This window comes from Panthera tigris, chromosome D2 (assembly GCF_018350195.1).
Source record: "Panthera tigris isolate Pti1 chromosome D2, P.tigris_Pti1_mat1.1, whole genome shotgun sequence".
Taxonomy (NCBI): domain Eukaryota; kingdom Metazoa; phylum Chordata; class Mammalia; order Carnivora; family Felidae; genus Panthera; species Panthera tigris.
In genome coordinates this window covers 59,037,649-59,064,128 of record NC_056670.1, presented here as the reverse complement: position 1 = coordinate 59,064,128, position 26,480 = coordinate 59,037,649, and the positions used below count along the sequence as shown (strand labels likewise).

The following is a 26,480-nucleotide window of genomic DNA, read 5'->3' as shown; positions in this document are numbered from 1 at the left end:
GCATGGGGACTAAATTCCGATGTGGTAATTACAGTGGGAAATGGAAAGGTGCATTTCTAGAATAGTGTTTCAAGAAATTCAGGATGCTTCTGTCTATCATCTGGGGTAGTATGTGTACCGGGGGAGCAGGATGCTGATAATAGAGCCAGCACACAGAGAAGCTCAGTAATCTGGCCATGATCAGAGTCTGTTGGAAGCAGAAGCCAAATTTGCACTTGAGGTCTGCCGTCCCTGAGAACTCTGACCAGCTGGTCCCTCTGGGATTAGGGGATCAGAGCTGGCCAGCAGCTGGGGGGCTCAGGCTTCCCTGGGTATATAGGGTTGCAGCTGAAATAGCCATCAGGGTATCATTTTATGTCAGTCTGGGGGAAGGGAAAAGAGGAGTGGGAATAAAGGGGGTAGGAGAATGTGGAAATCAAATAAACACATTGACAGGGTTGGATTCCAATTTTTAATCCATCACCAACCTCTTCTAGTTTATCTGTTCCACAGAATCTTCCTCCCTCCTCTTGTCTGTCCAAAGACAGTCAGACAAAACTTAATACACCCCTAGACACAGACCCCTGGGTTTCCACAGACCGTGAGAGGAAAGCCTGATGCCAGTTGAAGGACAGATATCGTCTGGAGGATCCTGATTCTTTGCGATGGTTGCTGTGATCTCCCCTTCTCGTTCTCCCCCTGCTCTGCCCTTGCTTTGTATCCATCCAACTTCAATGATATCTTGCTTCACCTGAAGAAGTGGGTCTGGTTTAGGATGTCAGCTCTTGGAAGAGCCACAAAACTGATCACTAGCTGGGAGGGTAGGCCACCTGGGCCAGAGGGAAGTGGTTAGAAGTATCAGGCATCATGACTGAAATTGTGCTTCTCCGGTGGACATTGGCCAGTGGGTCTGGCCTCGGGTCTGGCCCGGGAGAAAAGATGTCAGCTACAGAAGAATGGGTTTAGGAAACAATCTGTGTCTCAGGAGCTTAAGGTTTTGGATGCAGTGTCTAAAGAGACTCTTGAGATTTATTTTATGGAGACTTTAAAAAATATGAGTGACTCCTACTTGCCAGGGGTGTGTTGAGATTTTTGTCCTACTGAGAGATATAGATGGCAATGGCCTGGAGCCCTATAAACCCAGGAGATCCTTGTAAGTGCACCAAGCCTCACTCAGCTCCCTGGCAGGAGGAGATGGGGCTATTTGAACTTCCAGCCCTAGGAGGGCTGTGGGAAGAAGGAGGGATGCCCTCTGGTCAGGGAGGACAAATGAGCTACAATAGTGTTAATATCTGACATGAATTGAGAGATTACTGCGTGCCAGGCATATATTTTCTCTTTGATGATGCATCTATGCACTAGCTCTTTGACAGAGAAAGTTACTCTCTGCCAGGGAACAGAACTTCCTCAAAATAAGAGGAAGCTCGTGGCACACAATCCTACTCTGCGGCTTGCCAACATTAGCTGGAGGGTCACATAATTTCCTGGGTAGAGGACAGAAGCAAGAGGAAAAGTCAGCTACAGAGGCATATATCTGGAGACACCTCTGAGGCGGGAACTTCAGGGTGCGGACTCAGCGGTCTGCATACTTGGAAAGTGCACATGATGGGATATGAGGGAACTGGTGCAAGGAGAGGATCACTGATGCACGCGTATGCATCCATGAACACGTGTCCACACACAACATGTCCACACAGATACATATCATCTGGTGAGTAAATATCTCTGAGTTCATGAGAAAGGACCACATGGCTTAATCAAAAGGGACACGTTACAAGATGTGGTTGATTCTATACACACAGGAATGATGTTCCATCTCCCACAAAGACCTTCCCAGACTTTTTACTAAGCTAACACAAGCCTGGGGTGTTAGAGGAAGGACAGGGCAGGACTGGGAAGGGTTTGCATTATGGGCATCTCCCCACAGAGATTCAGGTCTGGTCTTCTAAGGTATCCCGTGTCTGTGGAGAGGCTAGGGTCTGGGTCAGGAGGAGGCGTGGGTCTAGAGTCCAACGTCAGTTTATTTCGCCAATACAGACCAGACCCTGAGAGTCCAAAAATAGTTGCCTGAAATAAGTAGCAGAAATACCAAGGGCTTTGGAGCCAGAAAGCCTAGGTTTGATTCCTGTCTTTTTTACTTATTAGTGTCTCATTCATTCACTCACTCAATAAGTATTTATTGAGCATCCATTGTGTGACAAGTGTGTGACCTCTTTTGGGCAAGCTATTTAAGTTCAGTTGGCTTCATGGGCACCTGGGTGGCTCAGTCAGTTGAGTGTCCAACTTCGGCTCAGGTCATGATCTCCCAGTTCATGGGTTTGAGCCCCGTGTCAGGCTTTGTGCTGACAGTTCAGAGCCTGGAACCTGCTTCAGAATCTGTGTCTCCCTCTCTCTATGCCCCTCCCCTACTCGTGCTCTCTCTCTCTCTCTCTCTCTCTCTCTCTCTCTCTCAAAAATAAATAAACATTAAAAAAACTCATTTGGCATCAGTCTCCTCATCTATAACACAGGGATAATAATACCTAGGTGTCACAGTTATTGTGAGGGTTACATGAGAAGAGAAGCTTGGCACATGGTTGATTCTCAGTAAATGCTTCTTATTAGCACTAGTAAAAGAATTCCAATTATGCCCCTTTAATAAAGTCTCTTTCTTTTGCTGTATCTTCCCCCCAGTGGTGACTGAGCTATGTCTGGGGGAAATTTAGGAGAATTTGATATGGCCTCAGATCAGCCACTTCTCGTAGGTGACTTTCACGATGGGCCCAGGACATAGCTTCTCTCTGGAGTGAGCAGCACGGGACAGGTTTAGCACCAGAGTTTGTCTCTCTCCCTCCCTGGACTGTGAGCTCCTCAGGGGAAGGGACTATGTCTTCAACTGTTTACCATGCGGCCACAGTGCCTGTGACATTGCCTGGCCCTTAGGAGACATTCAGTAGATGTTTGCTGAATGAATGAAAGAAGGAAGAAGAAGGGTTTCTACCCCTGTAGTGGTTGTTCGGGCCCCTCATTTCTTCATTTAAGCCACTCAACGAGTGGCTACAATGTTCCCGAGTACTGTACCAGGTGTTGGAGCTACAATGGTGAGCAAAATAGACACGGCCCCTGCTCTCACGAGATCACGGGAGCCCAGTGGGAGAATACAGACTGTCATCAAATAGTTGTACAAAACCCAGAATCCTTGCGATGTATGATCTGCGTTGAAAAGGAAGTAAATGATGCTAAGAAAGCATGTCAAGGAAGAGAACACTAGCCAAGTCTGGGTAGGCCCAGAAGGCTTCTTCCAGGATGTAACATGCCAGCTGACACCTGAAATGGGAGGAGTGAAGGCCATGCTGGAGGGGTCTATTGCCCTGAGAGGAGTCTTCCAAGAAGAGGCAACCTCACATGCACAGCCCCAGTGGCTGTTTAGAATGTGGCACATTCAGAGACAACAGGAAAAGGCCAATGTGGCCTGGAGCATGGCCTGCAACGGAGAGTGTGAGGCAAAGACATTGGAGTCATGGGTTCCAGTCTTCATCCTAAAAGCAAGGGGACACTATAGCAGGGTTTCGAGTGGAGGGACCATAGTAGTGACATGACCACCACTCGGCCGAGTTGAGGGGGTAAGAAGTTGAGGGAGCAGGAAGGCACCTGTGGAGACCACAGTCGAGAGAGGGTTGAGTCAGTCGGGCAACAGATGGCAGTGGCCTTGGACCGAGGGGGTGGAAATAGAAAGGGGGGAACGTAAGTGAAATGGCTCACTGATGGCGGGTCGTGCAGTGACAGATGAGGGAGCAGAGGAGCCATGGGGAACTCCTAGTTCTGTAAAACTTGTTCCTAGCATCTGTCTGCTCCTTGTTCACTTCTAGAAAAGGTCTCCTACCTCGTCCACCCAAGAGTTTCGTTCTGATAGCCTTTGGAGGTGGATGCATCTCCATTTCCAGAGAATGAGAGGGACTACAAGATAGCCTGCAGCATCTGGGAGGCACCTTAGAGGGTCATTTTCCCAACCAACCCCCACTGAGGCACTCATTTGTCCTCCCAGACTCACCCAAACCCAAACATACTCTCAGATTCTCTGGCTCCCCACACTTACATAGACTTCCAAACACTCCCTACAGACCACTTCATCCTACCCTTCTGATCCTTGCCTCCCAAGGCCCTCCGTGCCCCCTCCCCCGCTCTTCTCCCTAGCTGCCCCCCCCAGCCCCCACCTCCCTCTGTCTCCACTTCACCCTATTAAGAAACAACAACCCCCCAGAACGCCTGCCCCCGGCTGCTGCTCCCTGAGCCCCGCCCGCCCTCCCTCCTCCTGCTCCTCTCCCTGACAGATGCCTCAGAGCCCCGGGCCGCAGTTAAGGTGACGAGATGCAGCAATTCTTTATGAACATTTCATTCCTGCTCGCTACACGACGTAAATTAGATGGTGTGTTACATTCGGGCAATAAGAGAGATATGTCACCACGACGCTGGCCCATTGGATGGAGAGGGTAATCCTGCCGTGAATTTCATTACTGCTTTTATATAGACAGAATTAGCTCGGTGACAGCGAGCCTGATTGTCTTTCACTAGGGGTTTGGAGAAGAGCTGAAAGGATTTCACCCTGATGTGCACACTACTGAGTGACCCCGCTCACCAGCGGCTCCGCTGATTGCTTTGCACCTTGCGGACCCGCGATCGGCTCAGCCTCGCCGCCGCCTCGCCTCCCTCCCTGGTCCCCAGCCCTCCCCGCCCGGCTTTTTCTTGAAGCAAGAAGAAAGGAGACCTAGTGGAAGAGTCACAAGGTCACGAAGGGAAATTTGTACGCGGGGAGGGGCAAGTTGGCAGAGTTGAAAAACCAAAAACCAAAAAACTAACAATCCCTTTCCAATCAGAGTCTCCTGGACAGAAGCTATCGCTGTTCACTCCTGCCTCCCAGAAAAGGGCAAGAAGGACTGTGGGCCACGTGTCCATCACTCTCAGGGCAAAGGAGGGACTGGGTAGGGACCAGCAAGTCCTTGTGAGTCTCCCTAGCGAGACCCCGGAGCTGCCACTGGGTCCCTGTCCCTCAGCCCCTTGCACCTTTGGGTCTTTCCCCCTGTGGTGGCTCAGGCTCTTTCCCACCTCCTAGGCAGGAAGAGTGGAGAAAAACAAGAGTAAGTAAGAACCATTGTCCCTCCCAGGCTGTGGACTCGGCAACTCCAACGTGGAAGGCCAGGGAGGGGTGTGGATTCCCTTCGTTCTGTCTCCCACACTCACCCTCATGGCTTGCGCCCCAACCCTACCACATATACATACAACCCTCTTCGATGACCTCCAAAATCCTGAATAGCACCTGAGTGGCCCGTTCCAGCAGCCTGCGAACAAGCCCAGACTGGGCACTTCCGTTCTTCAGTTTTCTGCGGGAATGGCTAGCTCTGAGAGAGCCAGCTCCTTCCCTGTTCCCTGGGAACGTTGCTATCTCTCACCTCTGTCGCCTTGTCCGCTCCTTCCTTCCCCTCTGTCATTCCCCCAGCAAACATCTTCTGCCAGACTTTCCGGAGGCGGCTGTTGCCCCTGGGGCTGGCCGGGGAGGGGGTTGACCATTGCTGGACCCTGCTGACTGCCGTGCTGCCCCCTTCCAAAAGCCCCCAGGGAGACCCACAGGGCTTCATTTCTTGCAGGCCCAAGGGCCAGGCATCAAGCAGGCAGAATAATTTCCTCAAAGCCCCTCATCTTTTGGTCAATCGGACACATCTGTCAGGAAATTTTCTCTTGCGACCCAGATCAGCCAGCTCTGTGGCCTGCGCTGAGAGGGATGAAGGCCACAGTCTCCACTTTCCAGAGGGAAAGGAGGCTCCCTGGACCTTGGCAGAGTCGAGCGGGCCCTCCGGAGGCCTGGCACAGGGCCGCTGCACCCTGACTCTGTCTGCCCCTGAGGTGTAGTACCCTGAGCTCCCCTTCCAGCCCCCCATCACCCCCCAAGCTCCTACCGTCTATCCTCCATGGAGCCCAGGGCGAGTGATCGCTCGATGATGTACTCACAAAGTCACTCTGGACTAGTTTGCCACTGAAACCCCTTCTCCATGAAGCAAAGACTAAGTCCAGGATGCTGGGACTAACTATCTGTAGCCCTGCCTCTGTGCTAGCTGTGCGACAAGGAGCTCAACACACCTCTCTGAACTTCAGCTTCGTCATCTTCAAAAGGAGAGAGATAACTGCTATGGCGGAGGCTGGGGTGCAATGCTGTGCTTCCTGGGTACTGAGCGAGGGCCTCCAACTGTTGCCCTGCCCTGTCAGGCTCCCTTGGATTTGTCTCTGCCGAAGAGAGCTGTCTCACCTAAGGCCATGCCTTTCCCTGGGCAGCCTGCATCCAATGCCTTGTCACCATGGACATAGGAAGGCCCAGCCACCTCTCCCTACCTCGGGACCGTTCAGAAGGGCCATCCCTGCCTCAGAGTTCCCTTGAGGTTGGTGAAGGCCTTTTTCTGAGACTACAGCACAGCCCAATTTCTCCCTCTGGAGAAATGCCTTCTCTTGCACTGGTGATAATCCCAAGGGCACTCGCCAGGAAAGTTCTAGCGCCTTGGTCTCCATCCCAAAGTCTGCCTCCAGACCAACCTGCAGACGAGTCCTGCCTACCTACCCACCCATGGGGCTACTGCAGGATGAGGGTGTTTTGTGGCGGGCTGTGAAAATATAGCTGTTGCTGTCTCTCATCATCATCGTCGTCCTCGTCATTGTTACGGCAGGCTCTGCCCGGCTGGTGTGATGGGGGGAACATACTTTGGCCATGAAGTCCAGTGAATGAACGGCCAACCTTCTTTTCTCCCCTACAGACAAGGTTCTTTGCATTCTGCCTTTTGTCTTCTTATTGGAATGACCTCCCCAGACTGGCCAGACTATCCCTCGGGAAGCTAAACCATGGTCCCAAAGACCTAGAGGTTCAAACTGCTGGAGTTCTGTTACCTATATCTCACTCTTTGCCCTAAGAATCAGGAGCTAAGTGCCTACCAGATATCTCTCCTACACTGTTGGATGTATTCCCAGCTGGGCTCCCTACTCTTTTATTTAAAGCATGTACTTTCCTCCCATAGACCAAAACATCCAGCCCTTGGCGGGGGGGGGGGGGGGGGGGGGGGGGGGTGACAACAAATCTCAAATGAGGCCTAAGAACAGGGTCCCTGTGGGCGAAGTCACTCTGGACAAGCTTTACACTGAAACCCTTTCTCCTTGAAGCAAAGACTAAGTCTAGGATGCTTTAACTATACTGTAGCCCTGCCTTTATACTAGCTGTATGACAAGGCTTCTTTGAGCCAAGACTTCCTTCCTTCTGGGCCTTGTTCACAGCCACCCCTCCCCCCAACGAATAAAGCAAGCCTAGGATCCCTCTCCCAGGGAAGAGGGAGGAGCGCAGGCAACGGTCTCAGATTATTGTTACCCTTCTGAGTACGCCCACACTGTCTCTCTACTGGGCCCACTGCCTTGTCAGCATTTTGGAGTCGAGTGGCAGGTAGGGACACTGCCAGGTGAATCAGATCTTCTACTCTGTCCCGACTCCTGGGCCCTGACCCAGAACGTGTGCTTCTCAGGAGTGCAATGTCCTGCATCTCTTCTAGAGCTTTCCCTGCAAAGCAGCAGACACTGAGCCAGGAGCCAGGGATATGGGGGATGGAAATTTCTCACCCTACCCCCCATTCTGACATCACAGCCCTCGCTTTCTGACACTAATTGGTTGCCATGGAAACCAGTTCCTTACAGTACATGATCACTTGAGGTGGTGGGAGGGAGAGCCACAGGAGCCGGCCGTGCCACAAAGGATCCACAGAGCCCCTCAGCATCAGCAGGGCTGTCCCTATCCTCTGCAGGTACATATGCCTTGCACATTAAGGAGACAAGTTCCCCGGCTCAGGAAAATGCCCCAGGACTGCACAAAGGTAATCCTCATTCACCACTCATACCATCTCCCACCTCATTTGGAAGTCCATCTTATCTTTGAGTGGGGACATCTTGCTGTAAAGTCACAGTCCAAAGCAGGAAAAGCCAGCCACGTACCCTGGAACAAATGGATACCAGATGTGACATGGGCCTCTCTGTCCCAGTCCCAGATTGGAACTTTTCGTCTTTTCTAAGAAACTGTCTTTAACTGGCCTATCTCCCATCTCCAACACCATCAGGATCACACACACACACACACACACACACACACACACACACACACATACACACACACACACACTTACTCACTCTAGAGCTTATACATTCTTTTAGTCATGTATTCAACAAGTATTTACGAGCCTCTGGTGTGTTGTAGACCCCGTGTCAGGCCCGAGGGATACAGCCGGGAGCTGATAGAGACCCGCCTCTGTGGAGCTCACCATTGCTACCTTCTACATTCAGACACGACATCCCTTTAGTAAGTATTTCTGGGTCTCCTGTTTTCACTCTAGTCCCCAAATGTGGTAAGCTATCTGGCTGCTGAGAGGGTGGAGTGCACTTTGCTTAGCTATCCCCTTCTACCCCTGGGCTTTCCAAGAGTGGGGACCTTGAGCCTATTAATATACATCTTAGCCTGACACTGTAAGATCTGGGGCCTGTCAGCCTTTCCTGTCACCCCATTGCTCTCAGAACCAGGCTTTCAAAGACCCTGGTTTCTTCCACTGTCTTTCAAGGCCAAGGAGCAGGAGAATGGATGGGACTTGAGGATGGCAGCAGAAAGGTATGTCTGCTGTGGGTCCACTGGAATGCGTGCACGGGCATCAGATACGCGGCCATGCCTCCATCCATCTGTGGCCTGCTGTCACGCACGTGCACTCACATTGGCTGTATCTGTGACTTCTCCCAAATCGGCCAGCACAGGGATGTGAGCATGTGTGTGATTCCACTTATGAGCGTGAGTGAGCACGTGTTCAGGGGAAGGGGAATTTAGGGGTATGTCTCTATGTGTGTTTTTTCCAAATGCTTGGCTTTTTTCAAAATGGCTTAGAGCACTACTGTCATTTATGGGGTTTAAAATGTCAGAACAGGGCCCGTGGGGAGGCAGGGGAGATTAAACTGCAAACAGTGAAGGTTATAGATGACGTTTCTGATAGGCTGACAGGCAGACTCAAATGATGCTGCACTTTAGCAATCATTTAAACACACACACACGCACGCACGCGCCCATGCACACACACACACACACACACAACACACACACACACACCCCAGATCATCTCTCCATATTTTAATGGCACATTCTGAAGGCTAAAAACATAAAAGGCCATGTCTAGAAAACCACAGCTCTGCTTTCAGAACACAACCAGCAGCTGTCGTGTGTGTGTGTGTTTGTGTGTGTGTGTGTGTGTGTATTCAAGTGCACCTACCTGTGTTAAGTGGACAGAGTAGCTTATTTGCACTTTAATGTCTGCATGAGTTAATTCCACCTCATTTTTGTATAGCGTCCTATACAATGAACAAAACACATCATATCCGATAGTCTACCTGAGCATCATAACTACTTGTAAAAAGTAGGCAGGGATGGAATTACTACCCCTACTTTACAGAAAAAAAAAAATTGAGGCTCAAAGAGGTCCAGTAGGTTTCCTAAGACATCTCAGCTTGGAAGTAACAAAAGTAAGGTTAGAAGCAGGGCCGTTTCGTACTTATCCAGAGCTCTTCTTGAGGTGGTGGTTCTCAACCCTGGCTACACTTTAGAATCACCTGCAGAGCTTTAAAAACCCACCGTGCCCCAGAGATTCTGATCCAATTGTTCCAGAGGTGGCCCTTGCAGTATGTTTTTTGAAGACCCCTGGGAATTCTACACTTAACTCTGAGTGGGAAGCTTTACACATAGCATTGTCTTTGATCTTTGTAACAGCCTAGGCGGGCAGATATTTTTTTTAAGTTTATTTATTTTGAGAGAGAGGGAGAGAGCGAGAGAGAGAGAGTGCAGAAGGAACAGACAGAGAGGGAGGGAGAGAGAGAGAGAGAGAGAGAGAGAGAGAGAGAGGGAATCCCAAGGGGGCTCCACACTGTCAGCAAGGAGCCCGATGTGGGGGTTGAACTCATGAACCATGAGATCATGACCTGAGCTATCATCAAGAGTCAGACGCTTAACTGACTGAGCTGCCCAGGCTCCCAGACCCCTGGAAATTCTAACAGGGGATATCCCAGGTGTCTGATTATGCTCACATCCCCTCCATGTGAATGTGGATTCCAGTCTCCTTCCTCCTCAAGATCTACCTCTGCATCTACTTCCCAGAAGACTCACTTCCCAGGAGGGTCGAATCCTCTATTCCTTCTGCATCACCCTGACTCCCCACCCGCCTCCTAGACTGTGGAGGCTTAGAAAAATGATCAACTCCGCCTGGTGAATGAAGAGGCTATTGGCCACGTGGCCCATAGTTGTGGCCACCTGATAAGGGGCAGACCGTGTTGTCTCAGCAAGAGAACCAGCCCCACCTCGCCCCATCAGCCAGAAGGCCAGAAGGGTGAGGAGCAGCCCTCACAGACCTGCTGTGAACGGAAAAAAGGAAAGAGACAGAAAGATGAAGGAGAAGAGGAGGAGAGCTGACCCCTTGGGAGGTTGTTCTGATCAGCTCAGTGTGAAAGCCAGGAACAACGTTCTTCTCGCTCAGCCACGGCAAGAGAGGTGGCCCTAGCACAGTGGTTAGCAGCACAGATTCGGTGGCGGCCTGCCTGGGCTTGAATCCTGGTTTCTGCTTGCTAGTTGTGTGACTTTGGGCAAGTACTTAACCTCCCTGTGTCTCAGTTTCTTTATCATTCAAATGGCAATTATAATAACAGTACCTGCCTTGTAGGGTCTCCAGGAGGATTCAGGGAGTTCACATAAAGTCTCTGACTTAGCACACGTACTGGGTAGGAGTTAACCATTATTATTCTGCACAATTGGACGCTTTGGAACTCTCCCTTCTTGAAACTCTCCCTATCTTCCTGAACATTCCTTCTCGGTCTCCTTTGCTAGCCCCGTTCCTCTGCCCTCCCTCTAAGTCATTGGTTCTCAACCTGAGGAACTTGTACAGCTTCCTCTCAGAGATTCAGATTTAGTTGGTGTGGGGTGGGGCCTAGACATGGGTGTTTTTCTTTCCTTTTTTAATTTTTTTTAAGTTTATTTATTTGTTTTGAGAGAGAGAGCGAGCACAGGGGAGGAGCAGAAAGAGAGGGAGAGAGAGAATCCCAAGTGGGCTCTGTGCTGAACAGGGCTCGAACTCACGAACCGTGAGATCCTGACCTGAGCAGAAACCAAGAGTCAGAGGCTTAACCGACTGAGTGTTTTTCAAGTCCCCTGTCTGATCCAAATGGTTGCCAGGGTTGAAAACCACCCCTCTATTTTGTTTTAATGCATTTTTTAATTTTAGAGAGAGGGAGCATGAGGTAGGGAGAGGGGCAGAGGGAGAGAGAGAGAATCTTAAGCAGGCTTCATACCCAGTGTGGAGCCTGATGCAGGGCTCGATCCCATGACCTTGGGATCATGACCTGAGCCAAAATCAAGAGTTGGACACTCAATGGGCTGAACCACCCAGCCACCCCAAAAACTACCCCTTTAAGTGCTGATACTCCCTAAGACTCTGCTCTTACCCCCTTCTCCCCTCACTTGTCCTTCCCAAGTAACAGACTTCCTTCCCATGGCCTTGATTACTATCCAGAAGCTGGTGACTCTCCAATCCATGTACCCTGACAAGACTTCTTTCTTGAACTCCACACACTATCTCCAGCTCCCTGTCAGACATCTTGATTTCCAAATTGTGGAGATAAAGTTCTTAACGGTCTCTTGGCCTCCCGCATACCTGCGCTGAGATGTACTCTAGACAACCACACCATATGCATGTCCCGATCAGAACTCAGTAGCTCTTCTTTCCCCAAACCTATTCCACCTCTTCTATTCTCCATCTCTGTCACTTCCAACCATTCGCCCAGGCGAGACCCGGCAGTCATCCAGGGATCCTCTCCCTCGTCATCTCCACACCCGCTCAGGGAGAAAATTCTGTCAGTTCCGTGAAAGGCTCTCTCCAGCCTCACTCCTTGGTATCCCCACGCCACACCAGATGCTGGTCCTCTTTGTCTCTTACCTGTATAGTTTGAAGAGCCTCTCGGCCACCCTCCCACCTCCAGCTTTTTGGGCTGCACCCTTCCCCCATTTTCTTCATCATCCTCAGAGCTAGTTTTTGGAAGTGCAACTCACTCCACTGCTCAAGCCCTTCAGGCTAGAAGTCAAGTTTGCACGGCCCTTTACTATCCGTCCCTTTCCGCTGGCCTCCATCAAAGTGACCCTACCCTCTATACTTGAGTTCTCCAAGCGTGCCAGGCTGTGTGACACCTCAAGGTTTTTGCAAATGCCATTCCCCCTGCCTTAAACGTTCTTCTCTTCCCCCTCCCATTTTGCCCACTGTTAGCGAAGCTCCAGCTCCTCTAGGAAGTGCTACCTGAGCACACACTCCCTTTTGGTCCCCACTGCACCCTGTAGTATGTCTATTATGTTGGCTCTCACTGTGTCTTCTGCTTCTTTGTTTTCATGCCTGTCTCTCATACTGGACTGTGATCATCTGGAAGGCATGGGCCTGTCTTGTCTTTGAGGAGGACAGTGAGTAGGGTAAAGACCAGACTCCAAGTCCAAGTAGGGAGTTTGGTTCCCTTGGCTAAAGCACTTGGTGAAGAATGTTTTGGGTTATGCTCTGGATCTTGAAGGGTAGCTTCTTCCCTCCTGGAGCCAAGCAGGGAGGCTAGGTATGAGCAAAGAGACCCAAATAAGCAACTGGACCAACACTGTGCCCCTAAGTTCCTCCCCTGGGTCTACCTCTTGAAGCCCCAGACCTGGAAGCCCTGACCACGGTAACACCTGGTGTCCCTTCGGGGCCCGACGAAAGTGGGTAGAGCCCCCTTTCCTCTCTTTCATCTGAGATCAGGCTGGAATGCCTCCAAAGGATCCTTCAGAGAGAAACCAAGAAAAACTAAAAAGCAAGCAAGCAAACAAGCAAACAAACCTATAAATACTTAGAAGTGTAGAAATGGACAGAATGCAGATGTCTGATTCTAATTTGTCACCTGTGCCTATCGGAGCAAATTCAAGAGTTGCCTTTTAGACCTTGTAACCCTTGCCTAAGACAGTATATTCAAAAGCCACCTTCTCCCTCCACCAGTGCCCAAGGAAGGGCCTAGGCAGGAATCCTAGTCCCCTCCCAGGCGGGCGGGCAGCTGGAAAGCTGTAATTCTCATAGTCAGCGAAACTGAAGCAAGCCCTCATCCTCCACAGAAGTGAAAGGTCAAGGCCAGCAATGGTCCAGAGCCACAGAAAAAACCAAGGGCCCAAAGAACGGCCCGCAGACAGAATGTGGTCTCTGGGACACTCAGCAGTGTGTGCCTCACTCGTGGCTGGATTTGCCGTGCCAGACCCCCACTCGCTAATATTCCTAGAACCCTCGCCACATGTCAGCACTACGCCAAACACTAGATTAGCCTGCACCACTTTCGCAACGACCCTATGAAGTGTGGGGACTATCGTTATTCCTGTTACAGATGAGGAAACTGTGAGGGAGGCTAAGCGGCTTTTCCAAGGTCCCAAAGCTGGTAGGTGGCTAAGCTAGGATTCAAATTCAGACAGTCTGACTGCAAAACCATAGGCTCTTAAACTCTGTGGTATACTGCCTAACCCATTCAGCAAGTGATTATTTAGTATTTGCTAATAGTAATAACAGCTAACATTTATTGAACACTTCACATGTGCCAAGCACTGTGTTAATGCATTATCTTATTCACTAGACAGGCGCTCTTATACTTCCATTTTACAGATGAGGACACTGAGGCTTCGAGAAGTTAAGAGCATTGTCCACGGTCCCAAAACTCGTAGTGAAAGAACTGGAATACAAACCCAGAGCGACGAATCAATTAATGACCGAGGCACAGACAATCCCCTGACCGGCACCACTGTCATCCTGGAGAGTGTCCATGAAGGACTTTCCAAGAGCCCTGATAAGGTGGCTGACACCTTGATGAAGGCTGTCTGTGGGCTTTTATCCCATGTCCTGGCAAAGGCAGCTCCAGTCCAGATAGCTTTACCCAGTTTGGGGCCCAGTGCACACAGAAGTGACCCTAGAAGGCTAGCTCCTCCTTTCCCCCCAAGGCCTCTCCAGAGCACCCTCTGGCCAACTCTATCCATTCACAATAGTCTGGCCCTTGGAATCTGGTTGGGTTTGGGGACCCCACTATCCAGAAAAACAGAGCCTCCAAGACCCTCCCCTAAGCAGGCCGTTTTCGACTCTCCCTGCTGGATCCCTCCGTTCCTGAGTCTCCAGCTTTGGCTCCTGGTAGGGATCCTTCCAGAGCCATCCAGGCACCCGAGGAAAGAGGGAGAGGGGAGGGGAGGAGCCAATTCCCAGATTCTCCTCCCCCTCTCCTTCCCTTCCCCCAAAACCCTGCAGGTGGCCCCCACCACCTCCAAGCCCGCAGTTTCTCACCTTCAGGCAAAGGCAGATGATGGCAGAGCTGGGGAGCAGAATTTAACTGAGCCCAGGCCACTGCAAATCCCAGTCATTAGTATTTAGGGAATGTGAGTCCCGGGGGGGGGGGGGGGGGGGGGGCGGGAGGAGGGGGGCGGCGGAGGCAGGGAGAGGAAGGCCAAGATGCTCAGAGATGCAGAGATGTAGATGAACACAGATATCCGGAGAGGTTGCAGAGAGACAGAAGAGGAGGGAGTGAGGGAGGAGAAGAAAGGAGACTGAGGAGGGTAGCAGAGAGTCAGGGAAAGGGGGGAGGGAGGAGAGAGACAGAAAGAGCCAGTTGCTTTATTCATGGCTGGTGATATTATAGACTGAGTGAAAATCACATTATCGTAATGGGAAAGTTAGAGTTGCTGAGATGATGCCCTGAAGCCTCGGCGCTGATTGGGGTGTGATTGCTATCTGTATTTATATGTAGAAAGCAAAGTTCACTGCCAGTTCAAGATGGTGGCGGCTGCTTTATGCCACATAATTCTTCAGTAGGGAGACGCCCCGAGCGAGCTGAGCCAGCCGAGCCGGGAGTGGCAAACGGGAGCCCGAACGCGAGGACGCCTGAGCGCGCGCCGGAGCAGGCGCTGGAGCCGGGGCCGGAGCCGCGCGGGGCTCAGCGTGCCGAGCGGCGGGAACGCGAACCCGCGTGGGCGCTCGGCCAGGACCGGGACCTGGGCCCGGGCCCGGGCCTGACGCGAGGTGGGGCGACAGCGGGGCTCTCGAGCGTCTAGGGACTAGGTAGGGGCGGGGAAGTAGGAGCAGCGCCCCCCCCCCCATCCCCTCCCGGGCCGGCCCCGAGTTAGCCTCACCCACCAGAGGTCAGAGAACTTGAACGGATTATACAGCTGACCCCTGCACCCCCACCCCTACCCCCGCTATATAATTCAGCGCTACACCCTACAATAAATGTCAGCAAGTTTTTATTTTCCCCATGATAACTGCTTTGATGCTTTTTTTGACATCTCAAATATCCTTTTTTTTTTTTCTTCCTGTAATTTTTAATTTTTTTTTTCGGGGACCTCTGCTGTGCGCGTGCCCCCTGCTCCCTCCCCCCCCCCGCCGTGGCCCCTGCTCCCCCCACCCACCAGTGGTGTCCACCCCCCACTGCCTGTGGAGCAGCCCATTGCGGGGATGAAAAAGGGCCCATCCCTACTGATTGGTGAGTGGGTGTGATCTCCGACTCCCCCAGAGCTGGGGGCAGGCAGGTCGCCCAGACGCCCTGCACGGAGCCCTGCCCCACTGTCCGAGGCATCAGCCACAGTCAGGGAGAGAGAAGAGAGTTGCCGGTGCCGCCTGAGCAGTCAGGCTCAGACCGCTTTTTTTTTTTTTTTTTTTTTTTAATGTTTATTTTTGAGAGAGAGAGAGAGGGACAGAGAGACAGAGCATGAGCAGGGGAGGAGCAGAGAGAGAGGGAGACACAGAATCTGAAGCAGGCTCCAGGCTCTGAGCCGTCAGCACACAGCCCGATGGGGGGATCAGCACACAGCCCGATGGGGGGACCAAACTCACAAACCGTGAGATCATGACCAGGGCTGAAGTCTGACCCTTAGCGGACTGAGCCACCCAAGTGCCCCCAGCCCACCTTTGACTTCAGGCCTATTTCCCTCAGGGCTTTCTGGATGAAATGGGGCAGGCCTGGGCCCCACCCTAGAGCTGCCAGATAAAAATGCAGGATACCCAGTTAAATTTGAATTTCAGGTAAACAATAAATAGCTTTTTGGTATAAGCATGTCCCAAATATTGCATAGGACATAATTAAACCAAATTTGTTTATCTGAGATTCAAATTTAACTCGGCATCCTGTGTTCTTATTTGCTGAATCTGTTAACCTGGTAGCCTTGCCCCCACCTTCCCTATTGACCTCAGGTTTTATATTGATTTTAAATCTGAAGGAGGCAGTGCCGCCCCTGAATGGAAAGAGCCGGATCCAACACTTAATAGCTGTGTGGCTTTGGACCTGTTTTTACCCTGGACCTTCAATCTCTTTGTCTGAGCAGGTTTCTCACAGGATGGTTGTAGCCATTAATGAAACATCGTATGTAAAATACTCAGTGCACTACCTCACACAAAATAAACACTCAATAAATGATGACTGTAAAATACTACCACTATTATATTCCCTCTAAGGCACCCTTTATTCCCTTCCCATCTCTATTCTAGGCTTCTTGGAAGCCAAATACAAGGCTTATAATTAGGATCTCTACTCTGGAAACTGCTGCCTGAATGGGGGAAGTTCCAGGAACAGACCTAATCATAGTATGGTCGCCCTCAGCTGCCTGACCCTATCGTGTCCACTGAGAGTTCTGGAAAGCTGATTGCAAGGGTGAAGCAGGGACTACGAGCAAGCAGTATCCCCAGCCCCACATCAAGCCCCACACATTCCCAGCTACTTTCTCCGAATTCAAGAACCTGCCGTAGGACTCCTAAGTCTCCCTTTCTCCCAGGAAGTTGGAGGGCGGGGCAGGGTGATAAGATGCTGGACAGGAAGGAGAGTCTGCCTATCTGTGAGGCCACAGAATGGGCTGTTTGAGCCACCAGTCTGCCCGAAAGCCAGCCCATCAGGCCAAACCCCTCTCCATCCTCTGGTAGAAGCCGGTGTCCTGGATATACCAACTGGAAATTAGTAACTCCCTCAGGGTCTCTCTGTTCTCCCTCTGTCTCTCTTATCTCTCAGCCTCAGCTCAGAACTGACTTGGTAAAGTCACACTGTCCCTTCTCCCAGGTACGGTACTCTGTAGATCCCAAAGGGTGTGATTGGAAGGGGGTGGGGGGTGCTCTCTGCACAGTTAATCCATACGGTAGAACTAACACGCATGCATCTGGGATCTCTGGAATGCCCCCCCCCATTTTGATCCTCACAACAAGCTTCTACTGTGAAGGCAGGAAACTGACAAGAAGTTCCCACACTCCCTAGCCTTAATATCAGGAAGTTGAACTCCAATCCTAGTGGTTTAAGGCCATGTTTGTTATGGATGCCATCAGGATATATGATGGCCCTCTCCCAAGGATCCCCCAGGCAGCCCTCAGCCTTGCTGGGGACTGAGCCATAAAGCAGAAGCACCCTTAGGCACTCAGGCCACTGACCCTAGAATGATCCTGAGAGAGGATGCAGAGTCTGGAGCTTTTCCATGCTCCTTCTGGTCCATTCCATCTTTGGCCATCAGTGCTAGAATCTAAGTAACTCTTCTTGGGCTTGCTCATTTCAGCAAAACAGAAGTTGATCAATCAGTTGCAATAAATAAAAGAAATTAAAATCCAGTGTTCTTTCAAAGATTCCTGAGAACTGATTTTCCAGATAACTTGCCGTTTGGAATTGTTTGTGTTCCTGTCCCCTCCACTTCAGAATTGTATATAACATTGATCATCACAAGCATCTTATCAAAGGTAGGATGTCCACACCTTGGGGAATGACTGCCCAAATCACACAGGCGTCAGGGGAGGGCCACTTGAATGAGGTTTTGTCATCTTAGAGATGCAGGGGGGAGTCCAAAGAGATGATTTCTGTCCTTAGAGACATGAGTCTTTGAAGATGGAAGTGAGATATTTCCCAAGGGCGGAAAGCTTGGCTGGTGGCTTGTTTATTTGGATTCCTCTGAGATGCCTATTTTATGTCCCTTTGGGTTTGTGTCTATGCAGCTGTGTTCGGGGATTGCGCATATGTCTCTGATCCCTAGAATGACCCAGCAAGAGGAATTGAGGTTTGGGAGAAAACAGTCTTCTTATGCTGGAGGGAAAAGAGATAAGGCACCTGGCCCAGAACACTGCCCCACCTTGCTTTATCAGGGAAGACAGAGCAGAAAATCACCCCGTGCCCCTGCGACAGAAGAAGGAGCTAATCTGCTCAAAAGCTGAAGGCGGGAAAACATGACCCCTGCCTGGGATGGATAACGGAGGAATGTCTGTGAGGACATATCACTCCACTCCCCGGGAGGGCCCATAGGTAGTTGGTAATCCACCCGTCTCCCCCCACCCCCCACTCCTGTCCCCTACCAACACACACACACACACACACACACACACACACACACACACATGCATGTGCGTGCATATTCACACACACACATAAATCTTAATTGTGTCCAGGGCTTTTTACAGCGTTAATTAATCATATTTAGGGCTGTTTCCAGCTGTTGCTGAGGGAAAGAAGGTCCCACACGCCTGTGACTTAGGGTAAATCCAATCAGACGGAGGAATTCTTTGATTCTGGAGAAGCAAAGCATGGGAAAGACACCTCTAATCCCAGAGCCTCTCAGATCCCTGCCTGTTGCCTCCCCCATCACTGCCCTTGCAAATTGATCTGGGCTAGGGAGAGGGAGGGGCTGGGGGCTAGAGACCAGAAGGGAGGGGTGACGCCCCCCCCTCCCAGCACAGGAGGGGCGTGGGAGGAGCCCTGCTTGCGATGGCAGTGGGTTGACTCCAATGAGGGCCTGGGCCCTCCGTGCTGACTTGGAGTCCTGTACTTGGGCCATTTAATGGGCTCGGGGGAGCCCATGACTCCCGAATAGCCACTGGGCCCAAGAGTTATTACAGGAGGCTGGGCCTGGACTAGTCAGACCAGCAGGTGGGCAGCACTGACCTAATTACAGTTCGGCACAGCCGGTGTGGTCTGAGCAAGGGCCTTGCCCAAGCCTTTTTCTTCCCTGTGACTTCTCCCGAACCCCAATAGCATCTCTCCCGGCTCCCTCAGGCTCTCACGTATCTCTGTTTCTGGGTCTGAGTTTCTCTCTCTTCCTAGGGCTCCATAGCATGAATCTAATCTCTTTCACTGGTGTCCGTCTCAGTCTTTCTACTGCCACCTTCTCTAAATCCTAGCCTACTACCTTGAATCTTCACAGAGATGCACTTTAAGATAGAGAGACATCTTAAGGGGAGGGGGCCAGCCTGGCTGCTGGCTGGTGCCTATGACCTCTCTGGTTTCTGCTGGTAGCCCATCAGAATTCATACAGAGCAAGGACAAGATGGGGGGCGCGGGGAGGAGGGAGAGAGGAGCTGCTGGGGGTGGAGGCAGCAAGGGACTGTCCTACCCCTTAGAGGCCCGGATGGGAGAGGGAGGACTCCCCAGGAAGGAGAGTGAGGGGGCAGGGCTGTGAGAAGGCCAAACAGACCAAATAGTGGAGACCTTACCCTCCCCTCTGTGATGACCCCACCTCAGCACACACACCCCCTTGTTGAGGCCTTCTGGGTCCTGGCCTAACTGGGCCTAAATAATTGAGGAGCCCATTACAGCCTTGCTGTTTCCTCACTGTCAAGTGTAAACGCTGCACTGGTCGGGTGGGGAAATGGGGCTAATTTGAATTGATAATAGGAAACTCGGGGAAAAGTCATCTATAGTGAGTGAGGAGCGAGCAATCCCCGAGCAGATGCTAAATCTTGTATAATGAAAGAATCTGCCGATGTCAATTATGTACGAGCGTCTTTGCAGTGGTTGGAGGCGGTGGGCGGGCGAGGGAGCGGAGGGCTGGGTGCATCCCATAAACCCAAACACCCATCAAAGGCTCATACATATGGAGCGGCGGAGATTACGGCATAAATTTGAATGTTATGAATGTGCATGAGGGACAGGCAGGAAACCTACCTCATAAGGGGGTAGGAAAGGAACAGTTTTTCTGTGCATGTGTTCAAGGGGGCTTTTGTCCTCTTGGTCCCTCTGCTGTGTCTCCTCTGTCTCAGCGGTGCCCCTTCTGCACCCAGTTGTGTGGCAGGATGAGAATGAAAGTCAGGGTCTGGAGGTGCCGGGCAAGGTAGGATCAGCTATTTTCCTGGATCCCGGACGTGGGTTCCTGGTGGGCTTTGGGCTCGAGTTGCCCTTGACCCATTTGGAGTGTTTCCAGGAGAAGACCTAGAGATCGATATGGCCAGAGATACGGAGGCATATCTTGGAATACCTGTGATGCGAACACAGCTTTCCCTCTCATCTAATGGAAGAGACAGACCCACAGAAGTAGTGATACCCGCTATGGAACGGGCAGAGTAAGCCTGGAAGACAGTCTAGAGGAAGAGGTCACAAACTGTGCTATAAAGGGGGCCAACAGCTCAGAATGACAACAGCAGGGGCCCATCTTCCTGTTCCCGGGTACAAGTCCACACCACGGATGGCAGTGTGTGCTTGGGAGTGTGTGCAGGGCCCGGACCCCTCCATCAGTTCCCAACCTGCAGCCGCTTCCTGAGAGCACACTGTGATTTGTGGTGCGGGCCACCCAGGGACTTTAATCTTCACCGTGACAAATGCAATAAAAGGAACAATTTGGAGATCAGAGCTAAGGAAGACACATTTACAAACCCTTCCCCAAAGGTTGGATGGGGCTGTCACCATGTGATTTGTGCCGGAGATGAAGCAGGGAGGGGAAGCCGGGGAGACAGAGTTGGAGAAGGCGGGCTGAGAAGAGGAGGCATCACCACCTCTCCCCTCCTCACCAGCTCTGCTGGATCACAGTGGTGGGGGTGGGGGCGCTAGGCCAGGGGATGGAGGACCAGACCCCAGGCCACCATTGCCTCCCTCCCCCATCACTACTAGAGAGCACAGCTCAATTACCAGGAACAGGCCAGAACCATAAGCTTCAGAGATTCATCTCAGCAGTTCAGGGGCTCTATCTAGAGGAGGGGTTGGTGGGAGGAGGGAGGGAGGAGGGTTGGAGAAGAGAGAAAGAGGGAGAGGCAGAGGCAGAGTGGGAGAGACATTTTAACAGAAAGACAGTGACATCTCAGGTTGCAAAGGGAGCCTCTAAGAAGCCCCAGTCTGGACTAGGAAAGGAAAGGGAGGTTTTCCAACCAGGGCTCCTCAGGCAGGCGGATCTGGAGGGCTGTAAACACAGAGCATCAATAGGGCAGATGGAGGAGGGAGAACTTAATCTGGGAACAAATCTTTGGGGCAGGCGTAATGTGGGATCTGAGAACTAGGCTGGTGGATGGATGGCCAAGCGGTGGTACGGTCTGGGACCGAGTGCCACCCTTCCCCCTCCAAGCCTCTCTTTTCCTATCTGTAAAATGGGTGCTAGGCTAGATGACTTATAAGGTGCCCGCTGCCTTACGTCTTGGATGCTCTGAGCACCAGGCTTCTCGACACCAACAGCAGGAGACTGGGTAAGGGAAACAAGCGCCATCCTGCCACTCTCCCGTTCTGCCTCTCTGTAGCTGTACTGGCATTGTTTTTTTTTAATCTCACTCAAGGCCACATCTTAGAGCTCCCCCACCTAGCCACTGCCCCCATGCCAGCCTGACCCACAGCATGAGGACCGTCTTCCCGTGCCCCTCCACATCCAGATCTCGTCCTCATACCCACATAAATAGGCCTGGTGAGTGCCTAGATGGGGGTAGGAGAAAAGAGACATCAGGAGTATGTGGGCGTGACCCTCATTCAAAACTCCCTGGGGAAGATTGGGAATCAGATGCAAACAATGTCTAGCTGTCATGGTCATGGCCCAGCGGGCACAGAGTATCTCCCCCAGATAGAATGGGCCTCTTCAGGGTGGTGACTCAGGGCTGGGTCATGGCCCCCCGTGGGGAAGTGGGAGATAGGGAATTGGGGAGAGTGACGGCAAGGAATGTAAGGAGCTGGGGGAATAGACAAAAGTATGTTTCTAAGCTTCAAACATGAAGGAGAGGAGCCTCTGCTTAGGAATGAATAGAAGGGCTTGTGGGGGTCAAGAACAGGCTGACTTCCCCCCTCTCTCTCCAACAGAGGGGCAGGGGCTGGATGTGTGAAATCTTCAAACCAGGTGAGTCCCTTGATATGGGCTCCATGGCGGACAGTGGGCACAAAGGAAACTGGATGGGGCAATTCCTATGGTCCTCTGCTGCCTCCCTCTGGGGGAGGGCAAGAGGGCAAGCTCTGTCCTCCTCCCAGCCCTGTGCAAGTCCTCTGGGTTCCTCTCCACGGCACCCACCCTTCCCCAGGTCCCTGATTTCTCCCCAGGTCCTCAGACCCTGTCCTCACACCTGACCTATGTCTGCCAGATCCCCAATCCTCATCCTGTAGAAGGCACTAGGTAAAAAGTAGACTAGTAAGTGACTGAAAGGGACTCTCTGCACTCTGGAATCTTCTCCATTTCCCGTCTCTCCTCCTCAGAGAAGGAAAAGGCTTTGATTTGACTCACTCATTTGCTTTCCCACTCCTGTGTGCTGGGCTGGGAAAGGGGAAGGGAGGAGTAGACCTGAGAATAGGCTCATCCCCCTGGGACCTCCCAGTCTCCCTGGAGCATTACCCCGAGCCTAATCCATCTCTAAGGCCAACACTAAACCCAAGCCCAGGCAGGAGTATATGTTGACTGACAGTTCAGTGTCCTCCAGTGCCCTTCCTCCCACCAGACGACTGGCCCCAGCTGGGCAACCCCCGACCCCCAGCTCTGCCTTTCCCCCACCACATTTAGTCTGCTCCTGAGGGGGCTAAGGCCCATGATGGTGATAGGTAAGGGAGGGTCAAAGGAGGTCCAGAAACGGCCAACGGGTCACACTAGCTCTAAGATACTTCCCCTCCGCTAGCCCTTGGGTTTAGTCCAGCAGACTAGAGATTGATGAGAAATAACAAAGCAGTCAAGGAGAAGGTCATTCTGCGTTTGTATTCTGCTTCACGTTCACACACATTTGGCCTGTGACTTGTGACTCTGTCCACCTACCCAGCACATTCTTACACACACACACACACACACACACACACACACACACACACACACACGTGTGCACACATAGAACTGAGCTCTGTCTAGCCTTAATGCTCAGATGATAAATCCTGGGGTTGGAGCCAGTACAGCGGGTTTGGGGGTAAACTCACTGCAGGAGGCTTGGGAGAGTCAGCAGAATGAGCAGGGGTAGCAGGCACAGTGAAGGGCACTTTTGGGGGAGAAGTGGGATGGGAACACATGGGGGGCTGGAGGACAAGAGGCAATGGAGAGGGGGCCACGAAGTAGGGGGTTGGCCAGGGGCAGAGGAGGATGTCCCCAAAGGGCAGGGTGTGGGCAATGTGCCACTCTAGCAGGTGACTGGTGGCTCAGGCACTGGGTATGCCAGCATACCCTGTCCTTAGTGAGAGGTGGGCCAGCTCGGGCTGCCAAAGGCACCCCAGAAGGCAAGCAGAGTCCAGGAGTGCTCCACGTATGATTCTTTTCCCCCTTCTGCTAAGCGGATGGGCAGGTGGGAGCTGGGCTGCAGATGCCCTTTCTAGATTCACCCACTCTCTCCAAATTCAAACACTCTCTGAAGAGATCCACCCTCCCACACGGAGCTTCCCTACCCCATCCGAAAGGGAAATCAAAACAAAACAGGTCCTCTCTAATTTGTTCCAAATCCTAAACTGGACAAGCTCAGGGTAGGAAGAGTCAAAGAGGTAATTGTGGCTTGCCACTCATCTCTTCTTTGCCTGAGCCTGGCCTTATGACCTCTTGCTCTTTAGTGGGGTGTAAGGTCAACAGGGGTGGGAAGATGGCCATTTTGACCTTGAGAGGCCTGCCCCTGTCTTTATCCATGCCCTGCCAGCTCTCAGTGCCCTTTGGAGGTTTATAGTCGTATAAATCGCAGAGTCCCATGCCAGGCTTGGAGCCTGCAACTATAAATAGGCACGAGGTAAACAAGGTGGCAAATGCAGGGGCTTGGGACAAGACAGAACATCTGCCCCTCTTGCCTGGGCAGGGGCCAAGGCACATCCGTGGAAAGGGATATCTTCCCTCCCTTCTCCTCCCCTCTCCTCCCTTGCCCGTTGGCTTCCAGCTGCCTGTGCTCTGGGCTTCTAGTCTTTTCCCTCTGAGGTTTATCTTCCCAGGCAGCTTTCTGCTGCAAGGCTTCCCTGGTCACCTGCCTTGTTCCTTCAGAGTCAAGATGGGAAGGGGAGTGGTGTCTCCATTAGAACAGGACCCTCACCGCCTTCCCCCAGCGGCTTCTCACAGTGTCCTGCAGCAAGACTTAAGGAGGTCCTGCTGCTGCTGCTGGTCACTAGGGGTGCCTTGATCTCTTCTCCATCCTCGTAGCCAAGGTGATGCTAACATTTCTTAATTAGAAAACTTCGCTAAGGAACTCTGGAGACAGCAGGCAAAGGCCCTCACTAAACACCCATCCCAGAACATAAAAGCGCACAGACTTCCTGTCATTTCAATTGACCAACAGCTTCTTGGCCACTTGGATTTTCTCCCCACGATCTCTGGGCCATGCAAGCTAAATTCTGAGCAGACTCTGGGCTTGAGACAATTTCGGGGGCACTGCTTTCTGGATCTACCCCTCCCTTCTCTCTGCCCCAGGGCTGGGCTGCTTTCCTGCCCTGTACTCATCCTGGGCCCAGCAGGTTCCCAGCCTCCAAGAGTCCTCAGAGGCCCCACTGGCCCCACAATTATCTCTCTTCATCTTTCTTGGAAGACTCTGAATCTTCAACCCTGGAATTCCTTCTTTCATCCCAAGTTGGGCTCTCTGAACATATGCACTCGCCACTTTAGAATCACAGAAATAAGCCATAGAAAAGAATGAAATGTCCGATTTGCAACCACATGGATGGAGCTAGAGAGTGTAATGCTAAGTGAAGTCAGTCAGAGAAAGACAAATACCATATGATTTCACTCATATGTGGAATTTAAGAAACAAAATAAATGAGCAAAGGGATTTTTAAAAAGAGACAGAGAGAGACAAATCGAGAAACAGACACATTACTATAGAGAACAATCTGATGGTTACCAGAGGGGAGGCACGCGGGGGGGGGGGGGGGGGGGGGGGCGGTGTGAAACAGGTGATGGGGATTAAGGCGTGCACTTGCTGTGATGAGCACTGGGTGATGTATGGAAGCGTTGAATCACTATATTATACACCTGAATCTAATATAACACTGTATGTTAACTATACTGGAATTAAAATGAAAACTTAATTAAAAAAAGAATCACAGAAATTAGAGTTGAAAGATACTTTCATTTTTTCATTTTACAGATGAGGGATCTGAATCTTGGAGAGGTCAGGTGACTCTCACCACAGCCACACAGCTAACATTGGCTTTGTTGCTAAGGCTGGAAATGCTCCTTTGCAAAGGCTGGCTTCTCCAGCCAGGCTTCCAACTTCCAGTTCCTAATGGCTTCCTTTGCTCCCCAGAAACAGGCTTTCTTTCTTTCTATCTATGTATCTTTCTTTCTTTCTTTTTTTAAGGTGTTTTTTTTCTTTTAAGCCCCTCTATGCCCAATGTGGGGCTTGAACTCATGACCCAGAGATCAAGAATTGCATGCTCTACAGACTGAGCCACCCAGCTTTCTATCTTTAAAAGGTCCATTCTCTTTGGAGCCTGCCTCCAGCTGGCTTCTCATGCAGGGAGAGGAAAGAACAGGCTCTGAATCATAACAAATGATTGAGCCTTACATAGTTCTTTCTAGTGCTTTCAACTCCTCCATTTCCCTGGGTCCTCTCTGATGGCTTACTGGGCAGATGATCCTGGAAGAATGATTTTCCAGGATCCCACCTTGAAGTGAGAGCTGGAAGAGTGAGAGGCATCCCTCCCATTACGGAAAATCACTTCCCTGGCTGCTCTTTTTTTTTTTTTTCTGATGTCAATTTCCTAATTATTTTTTTTTTCAATTTCCTAATTTAGAAGGCAGGGTGGGACCAAGTCCTGCTTCATGAATAGTGTCTCCTGTGCCCTGGGCATGCAGTGCCCAAGTGAGCACAGGTGCACACACACATACCCACACACTCATGTTCTTGTTGACAACCTATTCGAGGGTTCCCAGACTAGGAGTGAGACCAGAACCTCGGAGTCCATAGGTAAAATGAGTCACAAGGAAGGGAAGACAATTCCAGGAACAGATTTTGGGGGGGCAGAAAGTGAGGACGCAAGTTCCTGTGGCTCACTGAGGGCAGAGGTGAGGAGGAGGCAAAGCTAACGGAGGTAAGTGGGAGTGGCCCGGCTCCCTGATAGCCGGGAAGGGTCTCCCTCCTCAGTGGGCTGTCAGGGTGAATGTAATCGAGAGAGGGAAGATGCTGGCGGAGGTCAGGCAGGGAGTCCAGTTACCTCAGAATACTCACATCCTACAGCTGGATTAGAGCTCCCAGATGCCATCTGGGAGGGCCTGAGATGTGTACGGGGCAGCTGGAGGGATGGCCATGATCTATCCAGCACCTGTC

At 51.5% G+C, this 26,480-nt stretch overlaps 1 long non-coding RNA gene across 1 annotated transcript; it reads right to left on the bottom strand.

Annotated features, from left to right (window-relative positions):
* Positions 1-360: 360 nt before the first annotated feature.
* LOC122231988 lies at positions 361-26,480 on the bottom strand. The gene is made up of 3 exons (XR_006209299.1): positions 26,382-26,480; positions 7,888-7,972; positions 361-730 (listed from the first exon to the last, which is right to left on the bottom strand). It is a non-coding gene; the product is annotated as an uncharacterized LOC122231988 (long non-coding RNA).